Source organism: Aegilops tauschii, chromosome 1 (genome assembly GCF_002575655.3).
Source record: "Aegilops tauschii subsp. strangulata cultivar AL8/78 chromosome 1, Aet v6.0, whole genome shotgun sequence".
Taxonomy (NCBI): domain Eukaryota; kingdom Viridiplantae; phylum Streptophyta; class Magnoliopsida; order Poales; family Poaceae; genus Aegilops; species Aegilops tauschii.
In genome coordinates this window covers 117,782,335-117,796,440 of record NC_053035.3, presented here as the reverse complement: position 1 = coordinate 117,796,440, position 14,106 = coordinate 117,782,335, and the positions used below count along the sequence as shown (strand labels likewise).

The 14,106-nt window shown below is 47.0% G+C and overlaps 1 non-coding gene and 1 pseudogene across 1 annotated transcript; both read right to left on the bottom strand.

The window, feature by feature from the left end:
- Nucleotides 1-11,465, bottom strand: part of LOC109781855 (DNA-directed RNA polymerase III subunit 1-like) — a 40,841-nt pseudogene extending 29,376 nt beyond the window's left edge.
- On the bottom strand, nucleotides 9,344-9,482 carry LOC120972998 (small nucleolar RNA Z247). Its single transcript, XR_005767127.1, has one exon. It is a non-coding gene; the product is annotated as a small nucleolar RNA Z247 (small nucleolar RNA).
- Nucleotides 11,466-14,106: the final 2,641 nt, after the last annotated feature.

Below are 14,106 nucleotides of genomic sequence, written 5' to 3'. Positions count from 1 at the left end.
TCATGTTACTTGCATAAATTTTTAATATTTTGAAAAAAAAATCCCGGATGTGGCACTGTGCACAGTACTTTAAGTTTGGCGCTGCTATTCATCTATTCACAATTGCCAGCTTAACTGGTTAGTGTTGCTGCTCTCATATGTGAAGTCTGAGGTTCAACTCCCCATCTCGACTTTTTAATTTCTTTGATTTTTTTGAGATTTTTTTATTTTCTTTCATGTTTAATTCGGCGCCTACAGGATGCACCTGGTGGGTTCGGGGTGACTTTTTGAGACCGCTAGGGCCTACGTGGGCCTCATCCAGGCAACCGAATAGGCCCATAAAGTAAGTGGGTCTATGGTTTATTAGCCAGGCAAACAGCAACTTGATTATAGCGCTCGAAAGATTTATTAGACCATTATTAAAAAACGATTATATAATCAAAGGACCAGAACAACGAATATCACAGGTGGTCAAAGAATGACAAAAGGGCATTGCAGAATTAAGTAAATGCTTGATACAGCCAAAACCGCCATATTACAATCATCATGTCCTACGCATGGAGCCAAAAAGGAAAATGTTCAATATCCAAAGGGAAAATTACATCAAGACACTTGAAAATCCTGACACTTTTAAAAAGTTTAGACAAGTAGATAGCTGATTCAACTGATGTGTGGCTCTTCAGCATAATTAACGCCTGTCCAACTTTGCCCGCAGCTGATGAGAATGGATAGAGAAAATACATTAGATGGAAAGTGTGGGCAACACATTCTATGAGGAAACATAACTTATTTTATCTGCGCCAAATGTTAGAAATATCACTGAAAAAACAGCGCGTCCTTACTCATGTTTGGGCTTCTTTTTCTTCATAGTCTCCTGGAATGGCTTCAACCTGCCCTTCGATGGAGCACCTTTTGGAATAATTGGTATTGGATCCAGAACTTTAGTTGTGAAGGTTTGGCGTGCCCCAGAAAAATATGCCGGAAAAGGACCAAATGATGCTATGTTAGTATTCTCGTCATTCTCACCCTCATCAATAATACTGTTGAGAAATGCCATCACCCTCTCTGATTGCGCTGCGGATTTCGAAGCCTTAAAAAAAGCAACGCTTGCATCGTTACGGATCTCATGGAAACGATCCATCCGTTCTGACCATTGTTGCGTACTGGCACTCCTGTCTGAATCGAAGGCAGGCTTGGCTTTCATCGTCCATCTTTTAGCAACACAACAACTAGGAATGGTGTCTAACCCAACGCACTTCAGAATAGCAAATATATGTGTGCATGGAATATCCTCACTCTCCATCTTCCGGCATTGGCAGTGCACACTCGCTATCACCGAGCCCACATAAACACACCTCACATCAAATCTTACTTGCCTCCCCTCTTTATGAACAACTGCAAACCTCGTCAAACTATCTTCCTTGTTCACCTCCTCGACTTGCCATTTTGATAACCTCACGATCTCCCCCTTAACCTTCTCGAACATTATAGGGGTGTAGATATATGACGCATTTTTCTCCAGTGGGTCAGCCATTAATTCAGTGAAGGGCACCGTCTGCGAGGCCACGACATCCATTGCAGCCTCATTCCTTCGCATAACTGAGATGCAATGCTCATGGTGTTGCAGCAAATCAATAAGTCTCATTCTCCTGTCCAGCTGCACATGAAGCGTAGAATTTAGACTTTCGCTCCTTTGATTACTTCTCATGCCCAGGAAGTGCCTTCCTTTGGTATAGGCTGCAGACCACTTCTTTCCTAGCTCGTACATCCTGCAGATCCACGTGTCTTTTTCCGTTATCCCATAGTGTTTGTTGAACTGGAGCCAACCTCTCTCAAACTCATCAACCTCGAAAGCACGGTAAATCAATTTTCTAAAGTCGCTGAGCTTCGGTTCCGAAGGTAGCGTACCATATTTTGTTCGATGTGCCAGCTACACAGCCGATGATCTGTGTTCGGCCATACCTGCAATATTGCTCTCGCCATTGCATGGTCCCCATCAGTGATCACAGACCTGGGATGGTTCTGGTGCATCGCCTCCAAAAATGAATGGAGCAGCCACTTATATGATGCCACGGTCTCGTCTGATACAATGCCGACCCCAAAGACAACTGTGCTGCGATGGTGGTTCAATCCAATGAATGGGACAAATGGCAAGTTATATTTGTTTACACGGTACGTGCTGTCAAACACAACAACACCACCAAAGGCATCATAGTCCAACCGGGACTGCGCGTCTGACCAAAAAAGGTTCTGCAGATGGCCTTCGCTGTCTGTGCTGTACCTGTAAAAGAATTCAGAATCTCTCTCTTCCTGCGCAGCCATATAGTTCAGCATGTATTGGGCGTCAAAACCTTCAATCCTTTGCTTCTTGTACTCAGCAATAAAATTATATAGGTCCCGAGACACACAACCGACTTTGTCATACCCACCATGCTGCTTCTCCATTACGTCCATTATCTGATGTGTGCGTAGACCACCAATACCATACTCAATGGCATCAGCCTTTTGAGGATCATTAAGTCCACGATGAGACCATAAGAAAGGTGTCTGGTAGGCTTAGTGAATTCATGGTTATGTTGGTCCACAAAGTCCTTGACAAACCATTCACGGGTTTCCATATTGAGCTCGATTTGCAGTCGAGCGTCACATCCACAACGAGAGAGTGCCCTTGGTTTCCTTTTCCGGTTGGACCTTTCAAAGTTTTTCAAGGACCTATATCCTTCTTTGCTGCACATGTACAACCTTTGGATTCTTATGCCTCCCTTGTTTTTCACATTGGCCTTCCTCACGCTGAACCCTTTGGCTTTAGCATATCTGTTATAGAACTCGAAACCTTGTTCCTCGCTTGTGAATGTTTGACTAACCACCATGTAATATTCTTCAATTTCCTCTATACTGACGTGGTGAGCATCCATGTTGTGTAACTGCCATCCACAAAGAAACTGAATAATGTTATTTAGGCATCTCCAGTGCCAGACTACATCATAAAAAATGTAAATCAAAGTACTTCTGCTACATACACCGGCAAGCAATTCCTGCTCTAGAGAATTATTGATAGCAACTTACAGCTTCTCAAAGAAGAAAAATCATCCTATGAGTTGGTTGTACTACTGTATATCCTTCTGAGGAACAAGAATATTATTAGGAAAGGAATATAATCTCTACTGTACATTCCTCTGAGGAAAGAACTGATTATTAGGAAAAATATCAGTTTAGTGCAAAGCCTCATATAGTAATCTTTATGTGCAGCTAAGTTTTCTAGTAGTTTGAAAAGTTGCGGTGCTTCTTTGACATGGTTTCCTGAATGACGGATTTGTACAACATTCTGCTATCAATGTGCTTTTGTGATCCTGGAGATTTCATGTTTCGTAGGACAATTGACATGGAAATATACACCCTGCTATGATCTGGGACTAATCTATGTCAGGCCGTTTCATTACTTGTTAAGTAGTTTGCAGGATTCGCATGAGAACAAACAACGAGGACAAATAAAGCTACTAAGTAATGAAACAGCCTGACATAGAGAGTTGTTCATGTTCAAGCATTACCTTTCTGCAGGCCGACCAGCAGTGGTAGAGACGGATGAACAGGCGGAGCCAACGGTGACAGCTGATTAGCCGACGGTAGTGCAGCGGCAAGTGGCGGCCACAGCTCCTGTTAGAGGCAGACGGAACGGACGGGCAGGAAGGTTCCGGACGTGGAAGGCACGGTAGCCGCAAGCGGCGGCGAGAGCCACGGGTCGGCTGCGGCGGACGAAACGGACGGGCAGGAAGGATCGGAGGCGGACGGCGCGGCAGTGACAAATGGCGGCGAGAGCGACGAGTGGGCTGCGGTGGCCGGAACAGACGGGCAGGAAGGATCCCGAGGCGGACGGCGCGGCAGCGGCAGGCTGCGGTGGCCGGAACAGACGGGCAAGAAGGATCCCGAGGCGGACGGCGCGGCAGCGGCAGGCGGCGGCGAGAGAGCGGCAATTAGGGCTTGGGTGACGTGAATGCAGGTGTAGGGGCCGATTCAGTCGGGACTTTCAGTTGATTAATAAACTTTTTATCGGACTAAACTGCCCTTGGGCTAAGAGAAAAAAATCTAATATAAAGTGCCTAGATTACCCTTGAAATCAACGGTGGATCTGTTCAAATACTAGTCTCTCCCGTGACTAGTAATTTGCACCGTAAAACCCCTCTTTTTAAGGGCCTCTTTAATTATGTGATTTGCAGTAACAATATTCTTCAATATGCAAGTAATACTATCTTCATTGCTGCAAGAAGCAAAGACATTAGTGGCATTTCAATGGCAGATGGCTATGCTGAAACACCATTATAGAGAACAAACCTCGTTTTATTGCCACCAACAAAAACAGAAGGACGGATGGGCACAGGTGGCACTGCAATCTCTGTAATGATAAGTTTCTCAGGTCTGTCACCAAGGTTCAGCAGTTCACAGTCCTGAAGTATGACAAAACCAATCAAGCAAGAGAACCTATGTTTGATAAATTGTGGTACTCTACCGAAAGTAACAAGTACTCCTGTAAGATGACAAACGACATCTACCTCATCAGTCATTCTTGTGAAAAGAACGAGGACGGTTTGAGGGTCTAACAGGTGAACGGAAGGAAAGGATAGCTTTTCTTTCTTGTGCGATAAAGCAGACCGAAGTTCTTCTGTAGTTCCATCCAACGTTTTGCTACAGTCATGAACAATTGCCAAGCCTCCTCTGTCTTTGGCCCCTTCTTAGTGACACCTGTACATGCAACCCAAAATAGAAGGTTAAGTTCTAAAAGCTGTCAGGTCAGGTGTTTATTTTTCAAGTGATGAGCAACATAAGAAAGAGAAAAGAAGCATTAGAAGTAAGCTTGCCATTCATGTATCCACACCAGTGGCAACGGCATGGCCTGCATTTGTCCCTAACTTTACTCAGGATGGCGCTTTTGTGCAGTACTTCTGCTCTCGGATTCCTCATCCTCTTCAGAAACTCTTGGCGGTCTTTCTCCGAAAGAAGAACCATGCTGCAGCGCTGCAAAGGCATCTCATCGTGAGGAGCGGTTAAGGAAAGGAAAAACTAAAACATGATCAGACATATAAGGGAAAAAATATTGCCTTTGTGAAACAGCGGAGAACGTCGTACCTCTCTCGAGGCGACGGTTTCGTGTTAATATAGGCAGGGGCATATCCCTGATAAGCATACAAGTTTGTTGGGATTACATCTTGAGGTACAAGGAAAGTAGAGATAAGATATACATGAAGAGATTACAACCATATACTCTAACTACCCTGGACCGAAACTTATCTCAACTAAACCGGTGCGGTGGAGCGCCCCTTGGACCTGAACATTGTATGGTTTAACACCCTCCCATAATCACAACTTGGACAAGTTGAGATTACGCTTAAATTCTTCAAAACCTCTGGTAGGCAAAGCTTTAGTGAAGCCATCTGCAACTTGGTATTGAGATCTAATGAACCGAATATCCAGCTTTTTTTCTGCAACTCTTTCTCTGACAAAGTGAAAATCTATTTCGATATGTTTTGTTCTTGCATGAAATATTGGGTTAGCAGAAAGATAGGTGGCACCCAAATTGTCACACCATAAACATGGAGCCTGTCTACTATGTATCCCAAGCTCTTTCAGTAATGACTGAACCCAAATAATTTCTGCAGTAGCATTTGCTAGTGCTTTGTATTCTGCTTCTGTGCTGGATCTAGACACAGTAGCTTGTTTCTTAGCACACCATGAGATTAAATTTGGATCAAAGAACACTGCAAAACCACCTGTTGAGCGTCTGTCATCAAGGCAACCTGCCCAATCAGAGTCAGAAAAGGCACTTACAAGTGTTGATGGTGACTTGGTGAAGGTGAGCCCAACACTGAAAGTATTCTTGACATATCTGAGTATGCGTTTTGCAGCTATCAAATGTACTGTAGTGGGTGCATGAAGGAACTGACATACTTTGTTCACAGCAAAAGAAATATCAGGCCTAGTCAGAGTTAAATATTGCAGTGCACCAACCATACTTCTGTACCTGGTGCTATCCTCTTGATTCAAGAGTTTCCCTTTTGTTAAGGATAATTTCTCAGAGCTGGATAGAGGTGTTGGAGCTGCCTTGCAACCTTGCAACCCTGCTCTTGCTACAAGATCAGTGGCACACTTCTCTTGGGACAAGTGAAGCTCATCTCCATTTCTTTTTACTTCAATGCCAAGGAAGTAGTGCAAGTCTCCTAGATCCTTAAGAGCAAACTCAGAGTTCAAATCCTTGAGCAGTGCTGAAATAGCTTCATCAGATGAGCTTGTGACAATAATATCATCAACATATATGAGTACAAATATAGATGTATTTGACTTGTTGAAAATAAACAGTGAGGTGTCAGACTTGGAAGGAGCAAACCCAAGTCCTTGAAGCTTTGAACTCAACCGAGAATACCATGCTCTAGGAGCTTGTTTTAATCCATATAGAGCCTTGTCAAGCTTGCATATGTGGAGGGGTTTTTGTCTGTTTTCAAACCCAGGAGGTTGTTTCATGCACACTTCCTCTTCCAGAACACCATGAAGAAACGTGTTCTGAACATCTAGCTGGCGTAGACTCCATCCTCTGAATACGGCAATAGACAAAACAAGAGAATAGTAGCAGCCTTTACGACAGGACTAAAAGTATCCTCATAGTCTAGACCGTACCTTTGCTTAAAACCTTTTGCCACTAGCCTAGCCTTATTACGATATATGGTGCCATCAGATTTCTTTTTAATTCTGAAGACCCATTTACAATCTATAACATTTTTATCTTTGCCTTGACGTGCTGGAACTAAGTGCCAAGTTTTATTTTTGTGAAGCGCCATGTATTCATCTTCCATAGCCTTCTGCCACTTTGGATCGCCTAGAGCTTCTGCAACAGAGTGTGGTATATCTGGTTCATGTGAAACACAAGTAAGTCCAAACTTTGCTAAAGACTTGTAATTTTTGGGTTGAGTTACTCCCCTCTGAAGTCTAGTGCGAGGTGGTGAAGAGGGATCCGCAGAAGATCCAGCGCCAGGAACAGCCTCAGGCTCGCTGGGCGAGGACATGCAGACCGGATCTTCTGTGGCCGGTGCACGTGAAGCTGAAGAAGAAGGCGCCGCAGAGGATCCCGATCCAGCAGGGGGTGCATGATTTGTCAATGATTGCGCCGGCGGGACAGGGTCTGCAGCAGGATCCACACGGGAATCAGCGCCAGTACCCTGCCGTGATGGGCGCCGCGCGTAGCAGCGCGTGTCGGGGCCGAACCGACCAGGTGCGGGGCCAGACGCGGGGCCGGGCGTGGGACCAGGCGCGGGCGGCTGGAGTTGGCGCCGCGTGGCGCTGGTGGGTTGGCGCGGAGCGGCCACCGGGCGGTCCACCGAATCGCTGGTGGCGTGTGGCGACGCGGGGCTCGAGGCGGATCGGCCTGACGCTGAGGGCGCGGATCCCGCGGGGGCCAGGGCGGCAGACTGGCGCAGAAGCGATCCCGAGGGGGATGCGCCGGGATCCCGAGGCAGATCCGCTCCGATGCTGCTGCTGTTTTGTCCAGGAAGCATAAAGTGATGATTTGGGCTGATTTCTTCACCATTTTCTGCACAACTTTTTTCTGTTGCATCACAAGACTCAAGACCATCATTAGTAAGAGGATTAGTCAACAATTGATCATCAGTGTCTAAAACATCCCCATTGTCACGACCGGTGAGATGTGAAGGTAGAAGAAGAATCTCCTTTTGAAGAAGAGCTCCGGCATTTGGATGAAGTTGTGCAAAAGGGAAGACAGTTTCATCAAACACAACGTCACGGGAAATATAGACACGTCCAGTGGATACATTAAGACACTTCACACCCTTATGTTGTGGACTATAGCCCAAGAAAGCACACTATTTTGATCGGAACATGAGTTTGCGGTTGTTGTACGGCCGAAGATTCGGCCAACACGCACACCCAAACACTCGTAGAGATGTGTAGTCTGGTTTTGTGTGAAGGAGACGTTCTACTGGAGATTCATTGTTGATGACTCTACTAGGCAACATATTTATGAGGTGGACTGCGGTGAGAAAAGCCTCATCCCAGAATTTCAAAGGCATAGAGGCAGCCGCAAGTAAGGCTAGGCCAACTTCAACTATATGCCTGTGCTTGCGCTCGGCTGATCCGTTTTGCTGGTGAGCATGGGGGCAAGACACGTGGTGTGATATACCAATTTGCTGAAAAAAGGAGTTGAGGTTGCGGTACTCCCCTCCCCAATCGGATTGGAGAGCTAGGATTTTGCAATCAAACTTTCTTTCTACTAGTGCTTGAAAGTTGCGGAAAACTTGAAATACATAAGATTTCTTTTTGATGAGATAGATCCACGTGTACTTGCTATAGTCATCGATAAAACTTACGTAATAAGTGTGTCTGCCAACTGATTTAGGGGCAGGACCCCAAACATCGGAAAAAATGAGCTCAAGAGGTTTTGTGGAGATGCTTGTAGACATAGGATAAGGCAGTTGATGACTTTTAGCACACTGACATGAATCACAAATTGTTTCACGATCTCGCTCACCAACAAACGGGAGCTTATTCTTTTTAAGCAAATGTTCGACTAAAGAAAAAGATGCATGCCCTAATCTATCATGCCACTGTGTTGAAGAGACTTTGGTGACACCATAGGCTTGTTTATTCAATCTCCTAAGCTCCGGAATCAACAGGTACAACCCTAGAACGCATCTACCTCGATACAGAATTTTCTTCGTGACCTGATCCTTGATCAAAAAGAAAAACGGATGAAACTCAAGGAATACATGGTTGTCAATGGCAATGCGATGAACTGAAAGGAGATTTTTCGAAGCACTAGGAACATGCAAAAAAATTCTTAGACGAATATTTCTATGGGGGGTTTTAAGCATTGAATGACCAACGTGGCTAATGCTCATACCTTCTCCGTTGGCAGTGTGAACTTGGTCTTGCCCACGGTACTTCTCACGAACCGTCACTTTTTCCAGCTCGCTGGTGATGTGGTCAGTTGCGCCACTGTCCACATACCAGTTCGTGTCGACGCCGTAGGAGCCGTCAGCAGCGCCTGCAACCTTCTCATCTTGTGAGGATTCGCCATCGTCTTCATAGCGATACCAGTAGTCGCGGGCGGTGTGGCCTAGCTTGCCGCAGATTTGGCATCGCGGCGCATCAAGGTTGGCGCGAGGCCTGCCACCACGGCGGCCCTTGTTGTTGTTGTTGTTGGAGGGCCGGCCGCTGCTGTTTCCGCCTGATGGCGGCTTGCCCTTGCCGCGCGGAGGTCCACGATAGCGTGAACTGCCGCCGCCGCGACCACCACCGCGAGCGACCACGTTGGCAGATGACTTGAAGCCCCCGCCCGAGTTGTTGTTGTAGAGGGCGAGGCGCTGATCAAAGTTGCTCATCTGAGCGTAGAGGTCGTCGATGCTGATGGTGTCGGTGCGCGCGTCGGTGGCGAAGACGAGGGGCTGATACTCCATGTCGAGGCCGGCGGTGATGTAGGAGACAAGCTCATCATCATCGATGGGCTTCCCGGCGGCTGCGAGCTCATCGGCGAGTGCTCTCATCTGGGCGAAGTAGGCAGCAACGGATTGTGTCCCCTTCTGCGCCGTGGAGAGAGCAACCCGGATGTTGTTGACGCGGGCTCGAGACTGCGACGAGAACATGTGGGCGAGAGCTGCCCAGAGCTCGTGCGGCGTGGCGATGGAGGTAACCTGCACGAGGACCTCTTTGGTGAGAGTATTGAGCAAGTATCCAAGTCCCTGCTGCCCTTCTCTGAACCAGATCGGATGGAGAGGATTCGTCGTCTGCTCTTCTTTCCCGTCTTTGTCCTTCGTGACGAGGATCTTGACGGGTTCCGGCATGGTGCCGTCGGCGTAGCCGAAGAGGCCAGCCCCTCTCAGCTGCGGTGTCACCTGCGCACGCCACAGGACGTAGTTGGTGCGGGTGAGCTTTTCTGCAACCTGCCCAAGGGAGGCCTGGACGGTGCTGGAGGAGGACGACATGGCTGGCGGTGGATGGTTTTTGCTAGATGCGATGGATAGAGGGGGCTCTATATACCATGTGAAACAGCGGAGAACGTCGTACCTCTCTCGAGGCGACGGTTTCGTGTTAATATAGGCAGGGGCATATCCCTGATAAGCATACAGGTTTGTTGAGATTACATCTTGAGGTACAAGAAAAGTAGAGATAAGATATACATGAAGAGATTACAACCATATACTCTAATTACCCTGGACCGAAACTTATCTCAACTAAACCGGTGCGGTGGAGCGCCCCTTGGACTTGAACATTGTATGGTTTAACAGCCTTGCAGATGCACTTCAACACATTGACGATACTGTTGAAGAATCCGACGTTGAAAACCGGAAGCGCAAGCTTGATGTAACCGAAATGGCCCGGGCACTCGGTGTATGAACCGTGGCAAGTTGTGCACTCCCCAAACTTGTTTGCAGCTCCCTGAAATTTGTCACGATATATCACAGAAATCTTCCATTAGTTTATTTATTTCACAAGGAAAACTTTTATTCATCGGCTGGCAAAAATTTGTTGAAATGTCATAACAAGAGCCAGCCCTCTAATTACAACTATGCCACACAAGTTTTGATCAGTAAGACAATCCATTGCGCGCGCGCGCACACACACATACACACACACACACAAGACAGTGGCATTCCTATTACAGGAAGCAGTATATATAATACTGAATTGTTCATAAACCCCTCACAGTGGCACTCCCCATAATCCCATATATACTCTGTTTGCAGCTCCCTGAAATTTCTCAGGGTAAATCTCGCGAGCATTTCGTTTAATTTATTTCAAGAAAGATGACCTTTTATTGCAAAATATTGAGTGAAATGTGATAACAAGAGCTGGTCCTCGAATTACAGCTATACCATATATGCCACGGATTGATCAATCAGTAAAGCATCTACTACATTGTACACGGACACAAAAGGTGGCATGCCCTTCATCGTGCGAAGCAACATAAATACACACACACACAGACAGACAGACAGACGCCTCAAGTAGCGGAAACCGGAAAGAGCAGCAGCATACCATCCGCGTGTCGAGCAAACCGCCGGGAGCGGGCTTGCGGTTCTCGTCGTAGATCCAGCCGTTATAGACCTGCGCCTCCGCGGACTTGCGGACCTCGCCGCCGGAGAAGGTGCTGAACCGCATGCTCTTTCTGAAGAGACGCAAATCATCCGAACAAACAGCAGCAGAAGCGAAGACAAAAAATCCGTCAGCGAAATAAACTTGGGCAGCGGGAGCGAAATTGAAGCGAGCAATCAAGCAGCAGAAGCATCGATGCTTTTGGTTTGAGCGCTTTATACGTACATCCTGTGAGTGCCGTCGTCATCGACGTACGGCTCCTTGGTGCACCGCAGCTTCTGCGCCTCCCCCTGCTGCTGCCACCGCGCCGCCGCCATCGGTCCGGCCTTGCCTCGCTTTTCGCTGGAATTCGTTGCCGCCGGTGGGGGTGGAAAGCGGGATGGGTGGCGCTAGGAGGGAGAGGCAACGGCGCTCGCCTGCGGAAGACTTAAATAGGCAGGGAAGAAATCTGCTTATGGTTAAAGGTATGTTTTCTAGGGCTGCTTGGTTGGTTAGATGGGATGCTTTTGCTCGTCACCGTGCCAGAGGTACGGAGTTCGAACTCTGCTTTTGCCTATGAACAGTAGAATAGAACTCATAATAAATTGTACGTAAGAGATTTTTTGCCTTTTTCTTAAAGAAGATATTAGGGTGCCTTAATTGCTTGCGCAAATTTTCGTGGAGAAAAACATGCCTGATGGTCTAAAGAAAAACAAATTTCTTAGCCTTTTATTTAGCTTATTCACAGCTTGAAGAAAAGCCTTTTAGATCACTCATTTTTATTTTCTTGCACATAACTCTCGGTAAAATATGAATGCAGTTAGAAGACAAGTCCCCCTAAAAAAAGTTAGAAGACCATAAAAAATCAGTCTTTTTTCAAATTGTTTTGATGTGAGAGCACATAAGCTCATGCTTCAAGTCACCATTGGGGGGGGGGGGGGGGGGGGGGGGGCACACCGTTGGGGACTTCGTGTCTCATGGCTACACAAGAGTAAGAACCTGCTCATGTCCTTCCACTGAATCTCACCATTCAATGTTCATCAACAATCGTCTGTAACTTTTTTTGTATAAATATGACGGCCTCTCGGTATATCTCTAGTATATTGCTTTTAAGTGTGTCCCTGCTCATATCATCATTAAATGAATCATGCGCTCTCTGTAATCTCCGAATGGGGTTTGCCTGTGACCGATGTGTGTGACCATCCGTGTGATGGGTTGCACGGCTGTGCGTCCATGCCCTCCCGCTCATGGATTTTGTAAAAAAAAAACTCAAATATAGATCTCCCAGGATTCTTCCTACATCGTTACACCTACTTGCATCGGTAACTCAAGCTGGAGCTCAGCCTACTACCTTATCCTCTTGTGCCCTAGTCCGCCATCCCATCCCTCGACCGGATCTCATCGCACCGTCATCTAGCCTGCCTCCAGCACGAGCCCAACGGCGCCTCTGTTCTGGTCCCTTCTCGGCCGACCGAACCCCTTTTCCTCCGCCGGCGACCCATACTTATACCGGCTCGTTCCAAGATCTTCTATGTTTTGGCCCATGATCACATTGTAGTTGACTCCATCTTTAAGTGGATTTGGAAATGTTCATGCATGATGAAGTTGAAGGTTTTTGGATGGCATCCAACTAATAGATCAGTGCATTACTCCTCACTGTTGAATAGACGTGATGGTGGTTCAGTTCATATTGAAATGTACTCACTCAACATAGAGTCTCTCTCTTGTCTTTAGTAATGGAATAAGTTACATGTTTTTAGAAACAAGGCGATTGCCAGGTATGATGCCCCCGATTCAATCGTACATTAATCATACACGCAAACGTGTACGATCAAGATTAAGGACTCACGGGAAGATATCGCAACACAACTCTAAAAATTAAATAAGTCATACAGGCATCACAATACAAGCCAGGGGCCTCGAGGGCTCGAATACAAGTGCTCGATCATAGACGAGTCAGCGGAAACAACAATATCTGAGTACAGACATAAAGTTAAACAAGGTGCCATAAGATGGCTAGCACAAACTGGGATACATATCGAAAGAGGCGCAGGCCTCCTACCTGGGATCCTCCTAAACTATTCCTGGTCGTCGGCGGCGGCCTGCACGTAGTAGTAGGCACCTCCGGTGTAGTATCAGTCGTCGTCGGTGGCGTCTGGCTCCTGGGCTCCAACATCTGGTCGCAACAACCGGGTATAGAAAGGGGAAACGGGGGAGCAAAGCAACCGTGAGTACTCATACAAAGTACTCGCAAGCAAGGATCTACACTACATATGCATTGGTATCAATGAAATGGGTAGTATTTGTGGACTGAACTGCAGAATGCCAGAATAAGAGGGGGATAGCTAGTCCTATCGAAGACTACGCTTCTGGAAGCCTCCACCTTGAAGCATATAGAAGAGAGTAGCTGGTAAGTTTACCAAGTATCATCGTATAGCATAATCCTACCCGGCGATCCTCTCCTCATCGTCCTGTGAGAGAGCGATCACCGGGTTGTATCTGGCACTTGAAAGGGTGTGTTTTATTAAGTATTCGGTTCTAGTTGTCATAAGTTCGAGGTACAACTCCGGATCGTCCTTTTATTGAGGGACACGGCTTTTCGAATAGAAAAACTTCCCTGCAGGGGTGCACTACATTAGCCAACACGCTCGATCCCTCTGGCCGGACACACTTTCCTGGGTCATGCCCAGCCTCGGAAGATCAACACGTCACAGCCCTACCTAGGCACAACAGAGAGATCAGCACGCCGGTCTAAATCCTAAGCACGCAGGGGTCTGGGCCCATCGCCCGTTGCAGACCTGTACATTGCGAACGCGGCCGGTGAGCAGAAATAGCAACCTCCATTACAAAGGAAGTTGCGTTACGCGGTCCAACCCGGCGCACGCCGCTCAATCGCTGACGTCAAGAAGGCTTCGGCTGATACCACGACGTCGAGTGCCCATAATTGTTCCCGCGTAATTGGTTAGTGCGTATAGGCTCGTAGCCAGACTCAGATCAAATACCAAGATCTCGTTAAGCGTGTTATTTTGAAGTAACCGCGGATGCCGGCCAGGGGCC